At 43.8% G+C, this 17,840-nt stretch overlaps 1 protein-coding gene across 1 annotated transcript in view; it reads right to left on the reverse strand.

The window, feature by feature from the left end:
- UBE3D (ubiquitin protein ligase E3D) overlaps positions 1 to 17,840 on the reverse strand; it is a 136,915-nt gene that overhangs the window by 23,220 nt on the left and 95,855 nt on the right. The window lies entirely within an intron of this gene.

Raw genomic sequence — 17,840 nt, forward strand, 5'->3', positions numbered from 1 at the left:
AGCAGGATAAAATGGCAGACAGGATTAAAACTGGAAAGTGAATTAAAATCAATTTTAAAATTTAAAATAAGAGTTTTCAGGTTCTTTAAAAAACTAATCAAGGAGGGAGACTGACAAAGTACCTCTGGGAGGGCATTCCAAAGGCCAAAGGAAGGGCTACTCCTGATAAGGTAGTGCACTGAGATACAGCTTCGTCCAGCATCTGGTATTTTAGCACTCCTAATGACTTCAGAGCTAAATGTGAATCACTGGTACGCATAGCATATTATTGCAAGTTGCATTTCTTAATTAAAAAAAGAAATCCCTAAGGCTGGGTGCAGATGCTTGAATAATCAGAATTCACACAGTTCAGAGTACTGCCCTATTAAATAGAAACTCCTGTGTTCAGCTTGAACTCACAGCCAGCCAGTTGGCTTCAAATGTTTTTCATAATTCCTAGCTTTGCAAGGCTTGTCTTGTCAAGATCACTTTATATAAATATAGGTATTTTCAATTTCTACAGCTGCTGATGGGCAGACTCAAGTGGAGATTAAGGTCCATCAGGGTGAGAGAGAAATGGCTGGTGACAACAAACTACTTGGCCAGTTTACTTTGGTTAGATTCCACCAGCTCCATGCAGAGTGCCCCAAATAAAGGTCACTTTTATTATTTATTTATTTATTTATTTATTTATTAAATACATTTTTATACCGCCCAAAACACAAGTTCTCTGGGCAGTTTACAAAACAACAAAAACAGCCAATAAAAGATTAAAACTCAAAAATTAAAATTAAACAGTTAAAACTATTAAAACACAAATAAAACACAATTAAAACAGTATCTAATTAAAAGTATCTAATTAAAAGACTGGGTGAACAAATTTGTCTTGACTGCCCTTTTAAAAGTTGTAAGAGATGGGGAGGCTCTTATTTCAGCAGGAAGTGTGTTCCAAAGCCTCGGGGCAGCAATGGAGAAGGCTCGTCCCTGAGTAGCCACCAGACGAGCCGGTGGCAACTGCAGACGAACCTCTACAGATGATCTCAATGTGTGGTGTGGTTCATAGCGAAGAAGACGTTCTCTTAAATACCCAGGGCCCAAGCTATTTAGGGCTTTATAGGTTATAACCAAAACCTTGTACTCTGCCCAGAAACTTACTGGCAGCCAGTGTAGATGTTTTAAGACAGGGGTGATATGGTCTCTCTGAGATGACCCAGAGACCAATCTGGCCACCGCATTCTGGACTAGCTGCAGTTTCTCGACTACGTACAAAGGTAGCCCCACATAGAGTACATTTCAGTAGTCAAGTCTGGAGGTGACCAGCAGATGTACTACTGTTCTGAGGTCATTTATCTCAAGAAATGGGCACAGCTGGCATATCAGCCAAAGCTGATAAAGGGCACCTGTGGCCACTGCCTCAACCTGGGACACCAGGGAGAGTTTTGTGTCTAGAAGCACCCCCAGACTGCATACCTGTTCCTTCTGGGGAAGTGTGACACCATCCAGAACAAGTAAATCAAAATCATCTCCCGAGTTCTGACCCCGCACAATAAGTACCTCCATCTTATCTGGATTCAGTCTCAATTTGTTACCTCTTATCCAGCCCATCACTGCCTCCAGGCAGGCATTTAGGGAGGTTATGCCTTCTCTCGATGACATTGACATGGAAAAATAGATTTGGGTGTCATCAGCATAACACCCCGCACCAAATCTCCTGATGATCTCTCCCAGCGGTTTCATGTAGATGTTAAACAACACCAGAGACAGTATGGAGCCCTGAGGGACACCATACCGAAGTTCAGTTTTTGAACAACAACAGTCCCTGAGAGACACCATCTGGAATCTGCCCGAGAGATAAGAACAGAACCACAGCAGAGCAGTGCCTCCCACCACCAACCCCCTCAGACACTCCAGAAGGATACTATGGTCGATAGTATCGAAGGCCACCAAGAGGTCCAAAAGGACCAACAGAGTCACACTTCCCCTGTCAATTCCCAATTGGAGATCATCCATCAGGCCGACCAAGACAGTCTCCACCCCATAGCCCACCCAAAAGCCAGTCAGAAACGGGTCTAGATAATCAGTTTCATCCAAGACTGCCTGGAGTTGGGAGGCCACCACCCTCTCAATTACCTTGCCCAGCCACGGAAGGTTGGAGAAAGGCCTATAGTTGCTCAACTATGAGGAAACCAGGGCAGGCTTCTTCAGAAGTGGTTTGTTTGTTTGTTTGTTTAATCAAATTTATACCCCACCCAAACTTATGTCTCTGGGCGGCCAACAACAATTAAAACACATATAAAAGTTAAAACAGTTCAATATATAACAACACTTATAAAAGTTAAAACAATACAATAATTGAAAAACCATAAAATTAAACAGTTTTTTTTTTTAATTAAAAACCTGAGAAAGCTTGGGTAAAAAAAGAGGGTTTTCAAAAGTTTTTTTTAAAATAGCCAGAGATGGGGAGGCTCGCAACTCAGCAGGGAGCGCATTCCACAATCTCAGGGCAACAACCGAGAAGGCCCGTCTTCAAGACAAGGAGGCATCCTGCCCTCCCTCAGGGAAGCATTTATGATCTCTACCAGGCTTTCTACAACAACCTCCCTGCCAGATAGTATAAACCACGTCGCGCAAGGGTCAAGAGAACAGGTGGGGGGCCGCATCGCTCCAAGCAGCTTGTCCACATCCTCACAAGTCACAAACTGAAACTGATCCAGCCTAACCACATAAGAGGAGTTGCTGGACACCTCCGATTCAGATGCTGCAGTAATTGTGGGGTCTAAATCCAAGTCGGCCTGAATACGAGAGATTTTATCCACAAAGAAATCATTAAACACATCACAGTGGATAATAGATGGTTCCAAAGAATATTTGTTCAGTTCCGTGACATATACTTAGGCTTAGTTTCAGTTTGGAACACACAATCCTGCCATTGTTTTCCCCTCAAAATTAGATCACAAACTGCGATCACTCAAATTGTGATTACTCAAATCTTTTGCTGCTGTTTTTGCGGTTCTAATTTTTGGGGTATAATTTTGCATATGTGTGTGTTTGCACAGACGCTGGGAATTGTAGCGTGGAGGCAGAAAAAGGCAGTACAGAGCCCAAGCAACCATACAATGTTCCTATCTTCCCCAACACACCACTCATGAGTCACATCTTCTCTTTGGCTCTACTCATCGACTTACCAACCAGGGTGTTCCAGTTGGCCAGCAGGATTGGGTCAGCAGGAATAACCCCCTCACCCTAGTACATGCATAACATGAGTCTGACTGAGACTACATTGGAGTTCATGAACCTGGGGGGTTGGGTGGGATATACTTGTAAATACACTTTGCAGAGGATAACAACCTTCAAAAAAATGTTGTTTTTCAGGAGTTAATTTTGTTGTTTCCAAATGGTCTGTAACTATAATACAACTCTCCTCAGCCTTGCATATCCTAACTGTTTGCATTAGTTTTTCTAAAGGTCACCCTATGTACGTGCCCTGCCTTTGGAGAATACAGGACTGGCCCAAGTTTCCACATGAAGAAAAGATGCCATCAGGCTGTTTTTCTATTAATTGCACAAGAGATACCCTGATGATGAATGCTTGGCTATGCAGGCACAAAAGCAGGACATCAGATCAAAACAGGTCATAATGAATTGCAACCAGACTTGAAGTACATATGAAAAGTGTCACAATAAAATTCGTGTTGAGAGCAGGTAACACACACCTGATATCATTTGAAATCATTGCTGCATAACTAGTTTCAACAGGGAACGAAAGACTAAACAGCTATACCAGAGGCTTCATGGAAAAGAGTGGGTTTGAGAAAAGAGAGAGAGAGGTAGCATCATGAAGGTGTCCTTGAAAGCTATTCCAGGCAAAAGGGGGCAAAAAGAATGGGGTGGGGAAGCATTTCTGAGGATACAGTAGCCATATGGTGCTTTCAATGGTGGCTATGAAAACATGAATCTTATTTTATTTATTTACCTAACTATCATATTGATATACCGCCTAATATATGTATCTCTAGGCGGTGTACATAATCCAAAATACAATATTAAAAAGAACTAAAACACTTTCACAGAATAAAAACAATTTCCCAGAACAAAACAAACAGTATAAAATTAGTTTTAATTAAAAGTCTGAAAAAACAGGTGTGTCTTAAGGTGTGTCTTAATCTTGAAGCTAAAATGTGCTCAAGTAGGGTGGGAGTGGAAGATTTGTCTTTTGTGGTGTCCTCAGTATGCAATAATAATTCCCCAAAATGGAAATTATTGCCTCCTGTTTTAGCTGCCATTCCTTGTTAAACAAAATCCTGAATTTGTTAATGGCTCTGCTTCCCTACCAAACAGCCACTATAGTTTAGGCTGACTCCTCCCCCCACCCCCACCCCCCGCAAAGCATTAAAGCTTTTCATGCAAGTCTTGCTGAATAGGAACATAGGAAGCTGCCTTCTACCAAGTCAGACCCTTGGTTCATCTAGCTCAAATTTGTCTACACAGACTGGCAGCAGCTTCTCCAAGGTTGCAGGCAGGAATCTCTCTCAGCCCTATCTTGGAGATGCCAGGGAGGGAACCGGGAACCTAGATGTTCTTCCCAGAGCGGCTCCATCCCCTGAGGGGAATATCTTACAGTGCTCACATGTAGTATCCCATTCAAATGCAAACCAGGGTAGACCCTGCTTTGCAAAAGGGACAATTCATGCTTGCTATCACAAGACCAGCTCTCCTCTCATCATGTTTGCCTCTAGCCTCCTGAATCTTATTTATCAATGATATGGTCAGAACTTACATTCAGTTACTGTTCATTGCTTCTCTGCAGTAGTACAGTCTCCATATTAGAATCTATACCAGAAGTACATACACTTCAGCCCAAAGCAGATGCAAATAAATTTATTATTATTAAATGATAATAAAGCAGACAATTTTTGTGTTGTTGTTTTTCATGTCCAGACTCTTCTTAGCAATAAAATTCAAATCGTCACTTAAAATGAAATAAATCTGGGCAGGCTTATAGTTTGCTTTAAATACCAGACAATTCCCTTGTGATTAGTAACAGATGAAGCTGTTATTGTTCGTCTCAAAGATCTCTCTCACACATCATCAGAAGGAACAGCTAAATATTTTTTCAGAGAATTTAGAAACAACAGAATAATTAAACAGAACATATAAAACAGTTAAAAGACACCCATGGATTATTTAGGTATCGCTTTTTTAAAATGTTGCGCCAAAGACTACAGAGCAGAAGAATTAACTTCGTTATAGTGGGTTGGTTGTGCATAACCACTATTCATCCTTGATAAATGAAGCTTCAACCCCCTACACAAATACAAAGGGTATTGCAATTTAGGGGTGAGACATAATATCATCTCCTTGCAGGCTTGATCTGGCACAAAGTCAGTTCAGAAAGACATTCAAAATCCAAGCAATTGTGACTGGAGGTAAAGACTCAGACACACATTGGTTTTTTGGTGTTTTTTTTAAGGGAAGTTTATCTTCAGAGAAGTACCATTTGTTGTCAGTATTTAAAGTGTCCTTTGCAGCCAATGAAACAATTTAATACACTATTATTTTATTTTAATTTATTTATTTATTAGAATACTTACACCCCTCCAGTACACTACTGCTCAGGGTGGCTCACAACATTAATAAAATAGATACAATGTAAAATAAAAGACTAATAAAGTTAAACAAGTTATCAATCAATCAATCAATCTTTATTTCGGTCTTAAACCAGCATAAAAACAATTTTACAAAGAGAGAGAGAAGGATACAAGCAGGAGTAGGAGATACAATATGAAATATAAAACTACTGTTATGGAACGACAAATGTGTGGGGTAGTAGTAGGGTGAAGGTAAATGTAAGAATTTAAATATATAATGTGTAAATTGCTAAGGAAGTCTACAGCCGAGTAAGCAGTAGGCCTGAAGGGCTCAATATATAAAAATACAGCACTGAAAAATAGTTAAAAATAGTTAGGATATTTAAAAGTACATAGAAAAAATTAAAAATAAGCAATTAAAAGGGGTTTGCAAAAAATTATGAGAGAACAGAGGTTGAAACTGGATTTTTGTAGGTTCAGCCCACAGTCCCTCTAGTCTAGGCAGAAGCTGTCAGAGCCCTATGGATTTTGCATGCCGCAGCACAGAACTGTGCAGTATTGTGTGTGATGGTGGAGTCCATCTGAGAGCAGCAGCAAGGTATAAAATTTACTTGAGCGACCAGGATGCCTGTGGAGTACTGGTGAGATGAGGTTTGCGCAGCTATCTCTATAGAAAGGGCAGAAGAAGAGAACATGTGCTGTGATTTCAACCTGCCCTGTGTTGCAAGGACATAGTCTCTCCGCAAGGGGGATCCTCTTGTACCTGCCTTCTAGAATGGCTGACGGGAGAGCATGACAACCCCTAAATAGCTCTTTTCCAAAGAGGATAGGAAGGAGTACTGGAGAGTCAGGGGTGGCAAGTCCATGAGGAAAGAGGACTAGTTTTACCCCGTAGGTAAGCATGGCCAACCATACTCTACCTCCACCTTCATCATTCCTGTCTCTAATTGGAGTGGCATTCAAAACACATCATGGGACTTGGAGGGCAGCTCTTAAAAATTTGGATTGGAGCTGTACCAGTGACTTGGCTTCAAATAACTTGAGTGCCGCAGAGATGTAATTAAATAAGTTAAAAGACCAGGCTAAAACCACATTTTAAAAATTACATTTTTAAAGAAAAAGTTGCAAATTAAAAGTTATTAATAAATAATAGAAATAATATAATTAATAATATAAACTGAGAACTATAAAAACTAATGAACCTACCAGATATAAGCAGCAGATAAAACAGTTAAAAGCCCCTTTAGAAAGATGTGTTTTAAATGGTTTATTAAAAAAAACACTGAGGGAGATAGCATGGCAAAGCTCTTCATAGCTCTTTGGTCCTTTGGTTCCAAAGCCAAGGGACCACAACCCAAAAGGCCCTGTCTCTAGTCCTCGCCAACTGGATCTCTGTTAGTGGCAGAGCCTGAGATGCTGAACAGAGGGCCCTGGCAGGTTCATATGGGTGAAAGTGGTCTGACGGTACTTGGGCCCCAAGCCATGTAACGGTCAAGACCAGCACCTTGAATCTAGCCTAGAAGCAGACTGGTAACCAATGAAGCTGCCACAGGATGAGTGTGACATCATGAAGTGACTTGCGCTCACAAGCATCCTTACAGCAGCATTCTGGACCAGCTGAAGCTTCCAAACCATCTACAAGGTCAGCCCCATGTAGAGTGCATTGCAGTAGGTTGTTACCCAAACTCTGGATGTTACCAAAGCATGAGTGACTGAGGTCATGTCCGACTTCTCCAAGTAGGGTTGCAGCTGGTATGCCAGCCACAGCTGGTAAAAAGCACCTCTGCACACCGCTGCCACCTGTGCTTCCAAGGTCAGAGTTGGGTCCAGAAACACCCCCAAGCTGTGGACTTTGTCTTTCAGAGGGAATGTGACCCATCTAAGGCCAGTTTTTCCTCACTACTCAGATGATCAGTTTTACAAACCCAGAGCATTTCCATCTTATCTGGATTAAGTTTCAGCTTGTCCCCCCCGCCCTCCCTTCCAGTCCAGAACAGCCTCCAGGCTCTGGTTCAGACCATCTACTGCCCAGGGGCGTAACGATAGGGGGGGCAGGCAGGGCACGTGCCCTGGGCGCCACCCCGGCGGGTCACATGGGGGGGAAAGTGGCATCCCCCAACCCCCCCCGGATCGCCCGCCAAGTGTGGCGGTGGGTCGCCCGCCGAGTGCAGAGGCGGCGATTCAGCGGTGCTGGTGGCAGGCGGTGGCGGGTCGCCCGCCGAATGCGGCGGTGGCTGGTGGCGATTCAGCTGTAGTGGCCCGAGCGGCGGTGGATCGCCTGCCGAGGAGTGCAGCAGAGCGACGCCGAGGCCTGCTGTCTGGCCGCCACCGCCGCCGCACTCGGCGGGCGACTCGCCACCACCCGCCACCGCCGAATCGCCACCACTGCCGGCGATCTGCCGCCTGGGGCGCCGGTGCAGGTATGTGGGGGCCGGGGGGGGCGGGGGGCGCAGTTTCAGGGCCAGAGCTTGCCATGGGTGCCGTTTCCCCCCATTACGCCACTGCTACTGCCTCCCTGGTTTAAAAGATAGGTAGATTTGGGTGTCATCAGCATATTGGATTACCTCTCCAGAGGTTTTATGTAGAAGTAAAACAGCATAGGGGACAGAACAGATCCTTGTACAGGAAGGTAAAGGTTTATTTAGGCAAGACAATAAAATCTTTGCTAATGTTCAAAGCGAAAATCTTGCTGAAAGTGATCTAGCTTAAAGTGCATACAATTATACATTTCCAGTTTTGATGCGCTGATTTTCCAGAGTCCTTGACAGGTAATTTGTTAATTCAGAAGGTGGGTTAGGAAATGCACTGCTTATCTTGTGCAACACTCAAAGAGTGATTTACCATTATCTCTGGTGGAAGGAAGGTTTTTTTCCTTAATTGGTTCACCTAGTCTAATCTGCTCACCAGTTTGTGCCTTCTCTTTTGTGGCTTCAGTCTTTGTTATGCTGACCTGGGGGCACATTGCCCCATGCTTTTCTCATGCTAAGCAACCAGTTGTGGATCTTGCTTAACCCAGGAAGGTGAAATGTCCATGAGCCCATGAACTGAAACATCCAAAATGGAGACTTTGGTCCCACAGTCCCATGTGCACGTACTGGTCCGGAAGCCATTATAGAGGCCTTCAAACTGGTTTGAACTTGGGCTGGTCTGGCGGCGTGTGTGTGTGTGTGTGTCTCCCTTTAAGGGGGGGGTTGCACTTACCCCTCCCACTGCTTTCCCCCCACTGGCGCTCTGTTTTAGCGAAAAGTTTTTGGGGCAGCAGTGTTCCTCCCTGCTGCCCCTGCCCCCATGATTGTCCGGAAATACTGGAAGTAATGAGTGCACGTGTGCCTGCTGCCACGTGCCGTGCACATCACACATGACAAGTGTGGTGGGTGGGCGCACACGCACTCGTTACTTCCGGTATTTCTGGACAATAATGGGGGCAAGGGAGGCAGGGATGAATGCTGCTGCCCCAAAAACTTTTCACTAAAACAGAGCGCTGGCCAGGGAAAAGCAGTGGGAGGGGTAAGTGCAACCCCTCCACCCTTAAAGGGAGACCCCCACCGGCGCCGGACCATGCCTAGTCCCATGCACATAGAGGGGTGCTTTCTGCACTAACCCGAAGCACAGCTTGTCTGGTAACAGGTGCCGCAAAAACCTTAATACCCAAGTCAGAACAGATAAGAACGATTTTGTCCGCAAAATGTAATGCAAATTGATTACAGCAGCCTGCCACAGGTCCTGTTTGACGGTCTTTGGGACCCTCACATAGGAGATCCCGAGCCACTCAAAAAAGTTCCCCTGAATGACATTAAACAAATGCAATGATGGTGGAAAAATAGGATTTCTTTGCTGCCATCACAGCCATATAATAGGCCCTAATATGTGTTCTTTTCCAGAGGCAACTTCTGATGCTCCCTGAAGTTTCAGGGCGGGTTCAGACATGGGAGGCAAAAAGAAGGGATGGAACCTGAACAAACCACAATATGGTGAAAGAAACCAAAAATTGAGTATTGTCTGTGATGCCAATTCCAGTCTGTTAAATAAAACTTAGTTAAAATAAGCTATGCTTCCATGTGATGTCTGTACTCACCTTCAGACTGAAGCTTCTTCAGTGATGTTGGAACTTGCTTTACAACTGATTTAAACACTGCATTCTCAAATGAAAGCCATCAAAAAGCACCTGTTCATGGTGGACCTCACACCATGACATTTAAAGTATCTTACTCCATGCTTTGGCATGCAGCGTCATGATGCCAGCACTGAACATCCGGAGTGCAGAAGTTTCTGCACATATTGAGGTAGTAGCTTTGGGCATAAATAAATAAAAATAAGATGTGTTTCAGAGCAAACCTATGCATATCCAAATGAAATAAAGCCCACTGTGTTCAATGGGGCTTACCTCCATTTAGTGTGTTTTGGTAAGCCTTAGAGATGTAAATGCTTTGCAGCTATATGTATCTGCACAATCTGGTTTAGCCAGATTTATGTTTCATTCCCATGGCAGTGTTTCATTCCCGTGGCGGAGGGCAGGTATTTCCACCTCCCTTTCACTCCTCATGGATGCTTGATTATCATAATTCATCTCCTTTTAAAATATAGATCACACAGACTGAAGCATGTGGCCCCCTCTGTTCTACCACACAGATGAAATTCGGGATGATGCAGGTGTTCTTCATAGGTGCCTAATTCTCTGAGTTCATCTCCCTTGAAAAGGAGTGAGGAAATCACATGGATTCCATTTCCAAATGAAATGTCTGTATCATGTGTGATGCTCTCTGGTGTGTGATGGTGAACAGGAGGGGGCTCGCCCTCTCCTCCATCACATGAATGCAAGGCTGCACATAAAGGTGACTGAACTGGGCCTATGTCAGCAGCTTCTGAAAAAAACAAGCAACAGTGGTTTGGGAAAAATAAAAGATTGCCAAGGTTCAGTGCTTTATTTAAAGCTCAAAGAGATATTTAGGCTCCATTCACACATAACATAGAATTATTTGTTATATGTATTCCGTGCCCCTCCCCCCACAATCCTGTCCAAATTCAGATGTACTGGAGTTCCCTCTCTGCCGTCAGTGAGACAGCAGAGAGGAGGGGGAACTGGCTGCTGGGGCTTCCTTCTTGACTGAAGGACAACCTCAGCAGCCAATAGGAGCCAGAGAGATGGAGGAGCTTACTCCCGTAACTCCAGTTGCAAAGCAACCAGACTGTGGTGCCACGTTCAGGCAGAAACAGAGGTCCAGGCAGCAAACTTCACTACAAAGTGAAAGTACAAATAGCTGACTGGGGAGGGAAACCAAGGGTCCATTTTCTGCTGTAACTGCAGATGCCTGCATTCGGACATGCAGAAATGAAACTGGAGGCCCCGTCACTTCCGGTTTCATGTTATGTTCGAATGTGGCCTTCAGCACAAGATGACGGAGAGCAAAAAGACAAAGCTGAAGTCGTAATGGATGAGGAAAAACTTGTTTGCTTATAAATTGACAGGGAACTTGTCTGCATAAATATTGACATAGTTTTCCTTTCTCACAAATTATCTGAGACATCAAAACACAGTAGAGATTCTTGAAAAGCATGATACAATAACAATTTCAGTGGATCAAATCAGTTTCGGGGGGGGGGTCCACCTTCAGTTGCCACCAGTGTTCCCTCTATCAGGGATTCCCAGATGTTGTTCACTACAACTGCCAGCATCCCCAGCAGCAATAGCCTCTGGTACATTTTGCTGCAGCCTCGAAACATGAGCTCTGACTTTCTTTCTGTAGGCCAGATAAGATGAAGGGATCGACTTCATCCTGTGCTGCACTCCAGAGTTAACTTTGTTCCCAATGGTGGCCACTGTACTTTACAGTCAACCACTAAAAGGAAAGCATATCTTGCCAACTTCTGATATAGCCTATATCCGCAACAACAATTGGCATTATGGGAACAAGGGAGCTATGCGGTACAGAGATGCAGTATACTTTGAGTATGTTTCTCCACAGTCATGAGGGCTGGAAACTTATGTTTTAGAGCAAACTGATACTCCCAGGAGATCAAGTTCTGCACTTTATATGCCCAAACTGATAGTAGATTGTGATCAGAAGTTGGGAAGATATGCCTTCTGTTTAGTGGTTGGCTGTAAAATAATGTGGCCACCACAGAGAACAAAGCAAACTCTGCAGTGTAGAGGTATTACCCAGTTGTTCTTATGAAATATCCCTCATGGACCCTGATGCAGCATAAAGAATGGGCAACTTCATGATTAAAATCGCAGCAGAGAGAAGGATACACCTGTTCCTGTTGAAATATGGAGATTTAATGAGATAGGGAAACTGATGAAAATCAGTGACATTTGTCATACTGCGAAAAGCAAATAAGGAAGAAATCATCATCAGAGCTTTCTTTTTCTGGCCCATTTAGTTCTATCATCTCAACATCAATCATATAGAATGAAGAGACAGGGAATTTTGCCATGAACTTAGATTCCCCCCACTTTTATCCTGCAGATAACAGTGTAATCCTATGCATGTTTACTCAGAAGTAAGTTCAACAGAACTTACCACAGTAAGTTTAATATCTGCAGCCCAAAACTTTGCTTTTAAGAATGGAAAGTTTGGGACAGCACCACTGCAAGAGAGACCAGAAAATACAGATAGGGATATGGGACACATGGTTGGACATTACAACAAAGATACAAATGGTAGCACTGATCTATAGATATAGTGAGAAAGTACTTGGTTTGTGTTAAAGGAGAGATAGGGAAGTACAGAAATAGTTTTCAGATATAACTTAAAAACGTCTCAAAAATATCTTTGAATCAGGCAGCCATATGATTTCACCCCTTTTAAAAGGCTAAATCAATTTCATAAGATGAGGGTGTGCAGAAGGCGAACCTAGATCTATTGACAGATCTCTGGGTGATTTGAAATAGATCTGAAAGGAATTCTGATTTCCAATAGTTTAATAACAGCAAGAAAAAAGGTTCCATCCCCACTCAAAATTAAGCTGCTGAACAAAATGGGAAAAACACAACTGGATTGGGGTATGATAGGACTGTGAGCGCAGTTCTACTACTGAAAATTTCCCGGGCTCCGAGGATATACTCAGAAACACTCTGTTCTCCAGTTCTAAGTGCACATCTATCCCTATCACCCTCACCACTTTGAGCCTGGTTCTAATTCAAAAAAACAAAGTAAACCATGCAAGCCTAAAGTTTGTCCAGCCTTGTTTTAGGGCACATTAGACACCTCTTGCTTTATCACAGTCCATTTTAATAGGATTCTATAGGCCTGTCTGCATTTTGGTTTTTTAAAAAATAAATTCAAAAAGTAATATTAAAATATTTCTGAATCAGCTGTCTGCTTTATTGATATTTTCTCACATACATGCTCATCCTATTGTCCCTCTTTAAAAGAACACATCTAGAGAAGATGATTCCATATCTTCACTCACCACTCTTCTATTGCCCAATCATTCTTACAATACCCTGATACAATGTTGCTCTTCCTTTTCTTTATGGCAGCCCTTTAGATAACTGAAGACACAACTCTCTTTAATGGTATTTCCTCTAAGCCAAACGTGCCCAAGTCATCCATTCACGCCTCATGCCATGTGTTCCAAACCCTTACCATGCGATAACTAAAACAGAACATAATACTGTATCTAAGTAGTACTTTGCATGGCAAATGACTGAATTATGTATGTTAATTCATTTGGAACCTATATGTAGTTGACAAAACATTGACTGCAGCAGGTTAAGAAACTATAGTTGTTCCCCTCACAACAATAACACAATGTGAGAAACAGCACCTACAAATGCTCCATTCCAGTTAAGCATATGCAAAGCTCTATTTATTATTATTATTATTATTATTATTATTATTATTATTATTATTATTATTATTTCAATTTCTATACTGCCCTTCCAAAAATAGCTCAGGGCGGTTTACAAAGAGAAACAATAAATAAATAAGATGGCTCCCTGTCCCCAAAGGGCTCACATTCTAAAAAGAAACATAAGACACACACCAGCAACAGTCACTGGAAGTACTGTGCTGGGGGTGGATAGGGCCAGTTACCCTCCCCCTGCTAAATAAAGTGAATCACCATGGTAAAAGGTGCCTCTTTGCCCAGTTAGCAGGTATTTAAGAGCTAAAATCCCATCAACCAGCTGTTGCATTTAAGAGCTAAAATCCCATCAACCAGCTGTTGCAGAGAAAGGAGAGCAAGGACTGTGGCTGAATCTAGCCCCACACAACTCTTGAGAGCCAGTTGTTGGGAATTTTTAAAGAGAACTGTATGCACAGCCCTTGCTGCTGAATTGGAGTGGGTGTGTGTGCCGCACCTAATTGTACCTACAGTTCTTCTTCATATGCGATATGGACAGTTGTGTGGGGGCCTCCTTATGGACTGTACTTGGAATGGGGCAAAAATGGGGCCACAGCCATTTGGGAAAGGTGTAGCTTAGTCGTAGAGCATCTGCTTTGATTGCAGAAGGTCCAGATTCAATTTCTGGTACCTCTAGGCAAAGCGGAGAAAGATTCCCATCTAACATTCTAAAGCCACTGCCAGTACAGTACAGGCAATACAGAGACTGCAGAAGAAGCCATCAATGAGATGGTAAGCATCCTGCTGCACCTTGACGAAGAAAGACGGGTGTCCAAGGCAGAAAAATCCAGTAGGCAGCAGCTGATCCCACAAGTGCGTTAGAAGCTGCAACCTGAGTTGTCCACTGTCCACTCCATCAGACAGCCCAATACTTGCTCAAAACCTACCACACAGAACTTATCAGGGGCACGGTATTGAGCCGCACCCGACATAACAAGAACAAGCGGGAGGGAGTATTCAAGAAGGCCAGCTTGTTTGTGGGGCACCTGGTGCACATCAAAGGAGACGATCCAGAAGAAAGATTTGGGAGCCTATTCCAACTGGCTGAATGCTGAAAATGAAGGGGGCAACATTGGGGCAGTCACCATGAAGATATCGACAAGAGCAACAAGAAAGGACTGTATGGGCATCCTAGGAAAATGCCTCATAATTAATATTAACCATTTATTTTCTCTTGAAGTGTCATTTTGAGACTCTCTCCTGCATCACAAGAGATGGCAATTTGGGGAGATTCCCTATCATTTGTGTGGCTGAGTAAAAAAAGAACTGTCCAAATGTCAGGTCTGCTACAAGTCAATTTGCAGGATAGAAATGGACATTTTTCTTTGCAAATTGAGCAACAGAACTCGTAACAGTCAAGCTATGTTTGTAAATCACAAATCTCCAAATAGGATTTTAATAATTAGTAAAAATGAGCTATAACAAAAGATCAAGTTTTCCCTTTAAGATGCCATTTATTCCTTTTTATGTAGAAGCTCTTCTAATTTAGTGCTTTATCGTCAGCCCGAGGTATATTTCCTTAGCCATTTGGCAAAAGGTCTTTTTTTGCAGCTAAGCACAAGCTGTAAATTGTCCCATATCTGCTTTCTTTTCGAAGCTCAAATAAAGGCCTTTGCCTGCTCTGCTCTTATTAGGGCCACATAAATCAAAGTCTATTAAAGGGCAAGTCTGGTAATCTGAGAAAGCAGCCCACATTGACTGTGCAATGGAACTGATGTGTATGCTCACCTCTGTGCTGGGCTCAAAATACAACTTCAGAAAAAGTTTCCATGGAATTCAATGCCAAGCCACAATTTTTGTACATTAAATTCTGCACATATCTTAATGGAATTATGTATGTGGTGGGTGGTCCTTAACACTTTTAAATTTGCAGGGAAGTAATGGGAATGTCTTCTAAGTAGATTGTTGCCTCTAAACAGTACTTACTGATCTGCTTAATAAAGTTGTGGCCAGGCATTCCATCTATGCCATTTTACCCACATCTTTGTGCCCTACCTCTTTCTTCATCTCTGCAATTGGTTAGGATTAGGGATGTGCACGGAACCATGGAGGCGTGGTCCGGCACTGGGCGGAGTGTGGCTTTAAGGGCGGGGGGGTAGTACTTACCCCCACCCCCGGCCGCTCTTCCCCCTCTGGCGCTGGACTTTTCTAAAACATTTTTGGGGCGGCAGAGTTCCTCCCTGCTGCCCCTGCCCCTGCCGTCTTCCAAGTTTACAAGCAGTAAAAGCTGGCACCACTCATGTGCCCATTGCGGCGCATGCCCGCCGCAGTCACCGGCGCGCACCACAAACGTCATTGTGACGTATGTGGCGCGCGTGCTGGCGGCGACAACGGGCGCACACGTGCTGGGCGCATGCATGACGCTAGCTTTTACTGCTTGTAAACTTGGAAGACAATGACAGGGGCAGGGGCGGCAGGGAGGAACTCTGCCACCACAAAAACATTTTAGAAAAGTCCAGCACCGGAGGGGAAGAGCGGCGGGCGGGGGGTTAAGTACTACCCCCCCACCCTTAAAGCCACACTCCCCCCCCCCCCCGCTGAACCAGCCGAATTCCGGACTAGTCTGGAGGCCTTTTGCTTGGCCCTGGACCGGTCCATGCACACTCCTAGTTAGTATCTGGTTGTACATTGTTCTTTTTTCACCAGCGGCACTTTTACAGGGGTTACATGTGCATCATCTCCATGAGCATAGGCGAAACTAGGTGGGGGCAGCCAGGGCACATGCCCTAGGTGCTACTGGGGGGGTGCCAGTGCCATACTGCCCCCCCCGGCAATTCGCAGATTTTTTTAAATTAAAAAAATTACCTGTAGCCTCTTCGGGGGGCTTCCTAAGGGCCACGGTGGGGGTGCCTGCAAAGGTTCCCTCTCGCCCCGCTGGCCTCTTAAATCACTGCTGCAGCCTGTCTCGGGCTTATTTTCAGGCCTGTTTGGGTCTACAAAGATCAGTGTGGTGGCCATTTTGGAGGTCACCGCACATGCTCAGAAGGCCTCTGTGAGGCCTGGCAAGACATAGGACCTCGCAGGGACCATTGGAGCATGTGCGGTGGCCATTTTTTAAAATTAAAAACAAAGGCTGCTGAAAACAAAAATGGCTGCCACACATGCTCAAATGGCCTCTGCAAGACCCAAGCCTAGATTTTTCCCTGATCTAGGGAGTCAGAATGCAAAGTTGTTGGAAAGGGACCTGAGCATTTAAAAAACAGATAGAAATGGCACAAAAGTAAGTGGACAAAACATCCCTGAAAAAAACAATGTTGGTTTAATACCTTGCACGCTGGCAAGACTGAAGGGTGTGGAGGAGAGGCAAGGAATAAAATAGAAATATTCACTCGCATGCTGTTTAATTCTCTATACAGAGCTCTATCTTTATCTGCATATTGTCAACCAATCTGATTATAAGCTTTGTGGGATTTCAAACTTGGAAAGTGCCTGCCTTTAACTTGTATGATGTTTAAAACAAACAAACTGGATATCACACTGTTTTGCTGTTCTGTGGCTAGTTGCAACTTCCACCTTCTTCCTGATCAGGCTACTGGATCCAAGCCTATTGTAAGCTGCTGGATAATTTCAGATTGTTTGGGCCCCCTAGGATTTCCCATTGCAGCCATCTCCGTTTAAGGCAAAAGCTGTTTGGACAGAAAAAAGTCATCCCTGAATTTCTTGGAGGCAGCAACCTGTAGTGAGGTGTGCTGAGGTGGCAGAGCATTTGCTTTCACTGCTTAGCTCTATGGAGGCATGCCCAGCACATGGATGTACTGCGTTTCCTTGGGAAAGCGACTGGCACATATGTGCCACATGTGTGGTTGTATGTGTGTGTGTATGCATGTGTGTGTTGCTTACAACCTGTTTCTCCTGAAAGTGTCTGAACTTGTATTTTTGAGCTGATATTATGGTAAAGTTATCTAAAAGATGGGTGTCAGATGTTTAGACAGGGGCGCAATTTCCGTGTTTGCCCTAGGCACGATTTTCCCCAGATACGCCTCTGTCCAGAGCAATCACCCATGCAATTTGCATGGTCATTAACCCACTGTTGACTACATGCAACTGAGCCAGAGGATACATACAGTCGACACCTTAGATGGGTCTTCATGCCTTCAGAAACTGTGTTGACACGGAATTGTCGTGTAATATGTTGTGCCATCCCAAGGCCAAGTTGAAGACAGATTATCTTGGAGAGAATCTATCTATGTGGTCGCTAAGAGTCGACACCAGCTTGATGGCACTCAATCAATCAATCAAGCAAATGCTATGCCTGGTTTACAAGGCCCAAAGTATACTGAAACCTTTCTGTTTCTTCAAGTAACTGTTTGTACAACTGTGATGCATTCATTGAGACCACTTTTGGTGGGTGAAGGAAAAGAAAAAGGCATTCCGTTTTGAAAACAAGGTCAGGCACCATGGGCTCACACAGGGTTCCAGAGCTCA

This window comes from Hemicordylus capensis, chromosome 1, assembly GCF_027244095.1.
Source record: "Hemicordylus capensis ecotype Gifberg chromosome 1, rHemCap1.1.pri, whole genome shotgun sequence".
In the NCBI taxonomy this organism is placed as follows: domain Eukaryota; kingdom Metazoa; phylum Chordata; class Lepidosauria; order Squamata; family Cordylidae; genus Hemicordylus; species Hemicordylus capensis.